Here is a 6,943-nt window from a genome sequence, read left to right as displayed (position 1 = left end):
ATATTTTTTGGCACAAAGGTGGCTTTGCAGAATTACCAGTTGATTCAAAGTATAAAAATTGGTGATGCTGATGTTGGGATTGTGCCTGTTGTGAAAAATTTGGGTGTACTGATAGATTGCAATTTGTCAATGAGGGACCAAATAGTGAACACAGTGAAAGTGTGTAACTATCACCTGAGAAACATAGCATTTATTAGAAAATATTTAACAGAGGGCAGTAAAAAATTTTTAGTGATGAGTCACGTAATATCAAGGCTTGATTATTGCAATTCTCTGTACTACAAATTGCCCAATACACTACTAAGAAAGCTTCAAAATGTGCAAAACCGGGCGGCTAGACTGATAAAAGGCATTAAACTACGGGAGAGAATAACTCCTGCATTGATCGATCTACATTGGTTACCTGTTAAGGGTAGAATTGAATTTAAGATTTGCTTATTGACTCACAAAGCACTTACAAGTGATAAGCCTAAATATCTTCGTGATTGCTTGGTCCCCTACCCTCAAGCTACCAGCGCCGCTGTAAGAGTTAGACATGCTAATGACCCACATATACTATTCAAAATTAGTGTGAATCACGCAATAGGAGGAAGAACGTTCAGTTATGCTGCATCGAGACTCTTCAACGACCTTCCACTCGATGTCAAGACTAGCAAAAATGTGGCAGCTTTCAAGAAAAACCTGAAGACTTATCTTTTTAGAAAGTGTTATAATAGTGACCTGAAAACTATTAAGCCTGAATACAAATGCTAGCGAAATAAGTGATAAGATACAGAGCAAAATATTAACTGGAAAGAAATTATTTTCACACACCAAGGCCCGCCTGAACAGACCTTTAGTGTCTGATGGAGGGCGAGAAATATACCCGTAAAAGTAAGTAAAAGTAAGTATCACGAAAACAAAGGTCCTTGTGTTACCATCACATCATTATCTACTTTGCAATCTATACCCGTAAGCCATGTAGGCCTGGGTCTTCCAATTCTTTAGGTGCCTTGTGGAGCCCAACTAAATATTTGGTGAACCAATCTCTCTAGAGGAGTGCAACAACACATCTCAGATAACTAATTTGAAATTTAAACTTCCCAGTGCAATTACAAATAGGGAAAACCATTCCAATCATATCTACATTAAATCTCAAAAAACAAAAAATCCAAGGTAGAAAACGTAAATTTACATTAAAACTGAACACCACAGAATTTCTCCAAAGGCAAAACTGTTCCCAAATTACGTTAAACTTTACTCAGAACATAACAATCTCTTCATAATCTATAACTGAGGTCAAAAAAAAAAAAAAAACTTTAATCAATTTCCAAAGAATAAGAAAAAACTTCAAAGAAAAAACTTTCTTACTTCCCTACCCCTAAGGGACAATCATTAGCCAAAAAAAAAAGAAAAAAAAAACAGTTCTCTCTCATCCTTTCCAAACATGTTCTTCTCTTTTTATTCTGTGAACACATTGACGCCGTTCCTGCGCGTGCGCAATCTCGCATAATTCTCTCTCTCTCTCTCTCTCTCTCTCTCTCTCTCTCTCTCTCTCTCTCTCTCTCTCTCTCTCTCTCTCTCTCCAGAAAAGGGAGCTTGGGCAACGTTCTGACACTCATCAGCTGATCCACCATCTCTCTCTCTCTCTCTCTCTCTCTCTCTCTCTCTCTCTCTCTCTCTCTCTCTCTCTCTCTCTCTGTGCGCGTCTCATACCTTCACGCACATAAACTCAAAAACTCAAACATTCGCGCAACAGGGACTTACAAGAGTCGAACTCTGCTGACCCACACTCTCCCACAAACATCAAAACCTTTCCTCCTCGCATCTCTTAATGAGCAAAGGACTTAAAGCTAAAAACATAAGAAAAACAAAACAAAAAAAGCATAGCATGCCAAAAAAAAAAAAAAAATACTGAAACCGAAATAAACAAGCTGAGCTAAAATTCTTAAAATTACGTCATTAACTTATACATGAAACCGGCATAACGAAAAAAGAAAAGAAAAATGAAAACTCAACAGAGTACATAAAAGTCTTGTTTGACCTTTGAGACATATCATTGAGACTTGCCTATCTCTGAAGGGCAATTACACAAAGCCATTAAAACACTAGGCTTTAACTCATGGATTCATCAAATCGCTTAATTACAACCAAATCCACCTCTTACATTATAATTTGACACCAAAAACATATCTTTTTGTTTCTTTAACACAAACTGACATAAAACATAACTTTTTCTTATTAGACATTAATTAACTAACGGAGGCAGTGGTATGGCTACTCATTGTCACCTTCTAACCTAAAGTTTGTTTTGTCGATATGATTCCATCGATACTCAAAACAAGTAAATAACTTAAGAACTCGTTACATGCATCAGAGTTGATTGCTTGACTAACCTATCCTTCAACGCACAGGGCGCCTGTCAAGTCTTCTAGCGCTACTGCTAAAATTACCGTGTAACAAATATCTGGTATTACAATCATTCAGATTATTTACTTTATTCTTTGCCACAAACAAATGAAAATCTACCGAAACTTGTTTGTCATTTCTCCAATTTTTTACATTACTTATTTGTTCTCGCGAGTTACCTGGAACTGACAAACACTTAAAAACTAAAATTTTCTTGCCTATATCATGTTGTCAATTATTACCTAAAAACAATCAATTTTTGTTCACTTGTAACGATTTTCCCAAAACTCACAATCCTATACAGAGTCAGAAAACAAACATTTAATTCTGACCTTTAAGTAAAAAGAAATTACGTTACATGTCAAAATCTTGGATTTCTTTTGAACACACAAAAAAACTTATTCAAGATGTGTTCATTAACAGTGATTGTGACATCCTAATGCTTACTCAGGGAATTCACACGTCATCTCATTCGCTTCACTCAAATTCCTTCATATCAGCTGACTTTCATCGGGTACCCTTTAAACTCAAAATGCATTCGCACTCCCTGTTAAATCATTTGACATCACTTTCTCAAAATGATCTATTGACAATGCTCAGTGTCATCAATCAGACAGAACACTGTTAAACAAATCACTTATGACACACTGCAACTAAAAGAAATCAAGTGCAAAATTTTTAAATCTCCTGCGTGACATTACTAGTTACTTAACAAATGTTAACAAAAGAACTCGCTTCTGTTATGACGTTAAAAACTCGTCTTCGTCAATTAGGATAACCTCAGACTAAAACTGACAAAGAGCTTAACTCTTTCTTTTAAAGCATTTCATAACGATCTAAGTAGGCTACTGACCGACAATACGCAGTATAACGTAGGAACAAATATTATGACACTAATTTCCCAAATCACCAATGTACCTAATTTACATTTCTTTCTATGTAATTCTATTCAGCACACACTCAAAAGGGAAATCACAAAGAACTTCATAAATTACGTCATAACACTGAACTTACAAACTTGCATTTCCTCTCTGGAATTAAACAACTTATTATTGTTAACACTGAGTTATCTCAACATGTGACTTTACTTCTTTTCCAAAAATCACATTTAACATCTTTGACCACGATGGTCTCAAAAAACAAACTTAAACTAACCAAAAAATCTATGTAATGAACACTTATACTGTAGTTCATACAGTATTAAGAACAATTTATCATTTAACCACAAAGCAAAAAAAACAATCTGATTTTCTTCTTTTGTGAAAAGAAAAGTTAATCTTTACTCGAAGCTTTATCACTGAAAACATTTTACTCGACTAGTTACTTTCTTCAATTAAAACTAGTGTTCTGTCATTAACTTTAACATTACGTAAAAAAAAGAAAAAAAAAACCAATGATAGCTACGTTACTGTACACATTTTTTTTTTTACAAAATCTCAAAACATATTAGTTAACCATAGAACTACAGATTTCGTACAATGTCACTTAACTTCTGTGTGGGTTGATTACTGTGGGTCGCCTTGGGTCCCTCATCCTACAGTTGCTGTGTGGGACCTCTTCCAATTTTCGTGATTGTCCGTGGCCTTTGTGGGCGTGCCATTTCTACCAATACGCCCGCTGCTGATGCTTGGACGACGAAATCTTATATGGTTGGGTATTCGAACAATTTCCAGCTGCTGTTGACCGAGTCCATAGTAGGGTCCTGGGTCGCCATTTAGTACAGCGATTTTCGATGCTGTTGCTCCCGCGACGGGTACCTAAACAGTACGGCGTGTCATCCTCTCTAAGACGGATGTGTTTCCTTGTAGTGTCCTCCCTTGGCTGCCGTCTGTTTCGGCCCGCTCGTCTCGACGGAAGGGCGTTAAGGTCTCCTCCCTGCAGGTCCTCCATGGGTGACTGGGTCACAAAACTCCTCCTGGTTGCTTCCTTCCGGACGGGAACATCGTCACTAAGATGTTTGTGCAAACTGGCGGTTCTTAGGCCTAACCTCCGTTGTAGGTGTGTTCTCAGATGTGCCCATGAACTGGGTTCAACGAATTCGAGAACCTTCCTCGCTTTCCTGTGGACATTTCTTCGAATTCTCTGTTTCGCCACGATGATTTTTTGACGATTGGTCCAACACTGCTCCAACGTAGCTGCTTCCACTGTATTCACTGTATCGTCCATTCCCTCTGGCCCGGGGTTCGAACCCATCTTCTAGAGAAGGGCTGTTTTGGTAAACTCCCTGTACAGTACTACTAGTCTCTCCGCGCACGCCAATTTTCTAATCTGGACTTCCATTTTGATGAAACTATTATCTTACTGTTGCTCCGAAGCCCTCATGTTGTAATTTTGTTCATTTCAGTTCATTTCTTAGCTTGAAGATATCCCACTAAAATGCCACCATTTATTTGTCCCAATGCAGAGACAAATTATCTTTTAAAAATTATAATTCAGGAAACGGGATAAGACAGAGGCGAATCTGATCTTTCAAAGTTACATATATTTGAACAAAGAGTTATTACATTATTACTGAGCAATTCGTTATCCCTTGATCGTGGCTCTCAAACTGAAAACAGGTGTGGCAGGCTATCAAGACGTGATCCTTTGGGCGTCATGGTGTAGGTGCTATCTTGCCTAGGGGTTCCAGGTATAGGTCCTCTCTTCAAATTGAGAGCAGTTTCCACGGGTGTCCTGGCTGTAGTCTCCTCATTATCCTGCAACGACATAGTTGGAGACAGGAATAAGATCTAGTCATCATATATAAGACGTCAACAGCCTCTTGACGCCAATCGGAGCTAAGTCTATGTCTATTCTCAAGGGAAGGCATATGAAGAGGTCATTAGCATAACCCCAAACGGTTTCAACATTGTTTCATTTGTGACATATATTTATGTTTTCATGTACGTGTGCTTGTGCGTGAGTACCGGTGTTCATATGTGTGCAAAGAAACTGCATGGTATGATATATATGAATTTTTTAGGGAGCTGAAAATATTCAAAGAATACTTCAATTACGAAATACTGATAATTAACAAATATTGCATATCTAAATAATACTTTAATATTCCATAATCTCGGCAAATACCCTCCCAATAAAGCATTCACTTATCCCATTCTCTCATATACCCATACCCAAGAGTCCCCCTTACCCCGTAAGCCCCAAATAATTCACCCGAAACATCTTCCAGATTCCTTACAGAACTTGAAGAGAACTTGTCTAAATTATCAGCATTTAATAAGATTCAACTTTTGCATCTGGTCGTCCTCCGGTTTTTAAAATTTCGTTTAAAAGTATCATTTATTTTATTATTACAAGAGAAGTTAGAATTTTTTTTGTCTGAATATTAAAGGGCGACATTACCTCGGTTTTCAGTCACTAAGAAAGAATATGAAGGATCACACGATCCAGTGGCGTAGTTTGATAGGATTCTTTATATTTTACTGAAACTGTATTACCTCTTCGTCATTTGAGCATGTTTCTGAGAGAGAGAGAGAGAGAGAGAGAGAGAGAGAGAGAGAGAGAGAGAGTATATTACTCCATTACTATGTAATGAATAAACAATTAAGTACTAAGAGGAAACAGATGAATACTCTAATATTTAGTAAAAAACAAAACAAAATATATAGCTTATATATATATATATATATATATATATATATATATATATATATATATATATATATATATATATATTGTAAGATACGCCATAACGTATTTCCAAGATATTTTTTGTGTTCTTTGTTAACCATGAGGATTAATTTAGTGTCCCTTATTACATTCTCCAGGACCAACTCTAAGCGCCGAAAACGTAACCTTATATGGGCATAGCGATGGTCTAGCTCCATGATTGGTCGGCTCAGAGGGGCATCTCGCGCTAGACTGAGGGACGTCATGGCCCCGGACCTTGGCAGTGCATGGTTCTCCGCTGTAGTGTGAGCATCTCTGCACTCAGCTTGCTGTGTCGACTGATGCGGTGATTTAGGAGTGTCTCTCCGTGTGTGAAGGACCAATCACACATTTGGCTCGATAACTAATCACTCGCAGGAGATTAACGGTACCACCTGTGAATGTAATTTGAACTGAACTTGAAACCGAATTGGCGTTGGGAAAAGATGTAAGTCTATTATTTATTGTAATGAAGCCTATCGTAATTAATGTAATTCTGTACCATTGCTGTATTTTCTTTATTGACTTGTATTTATGTATTGTAATGAACCCTATTGCAATTAATGTAATCCTGTACCATTGCTGTATTTTCTTTATTGACTTGTATTTATGTATTGTAACGAACCCTATTGCAATTAATGTAATCCTGTACCATTGCTGTATTTTCTTATTGACGAGCTGTTTTTTTTTTGTTTGCAGCTAAAACCTCGTCCAATATACAAGTTGTATTCTTCAATATATCTAATTATAAAAGATGCGAGTTTCAAGACCTACACACCAATAACTTAAAACTTTAGCTGAGAGAGTGAACCCCTCTCCGGTGTTCTACAGTTTTATATCTTTACACAAAAGTGGGTCTCAGATGACTGATTGTAACCTGACTATCAAGAAGTAAATCTTTCTCAGA

Source organism: Palaemon carinicauda, chromosome 10 (genome assembly GCF_036898095.1).
Source record: "Palaemon carinicauda isolate YSFRI2023 chromosome 10, ASM3689809v2, whole genome shotgun sequence".
In the NCBI taxonomy this organism is placed as follows: Eukaryota; Metazoa; Arthropoda; class Malacostraca; order Decapoda; family Palaemonidae; genus Palaemon; species Palaemon carinicauda.
The sequence above is the reverse complement of the archived record's forward strand: the minus strand, read 5'-3'. Positions refer to the sequence as shown.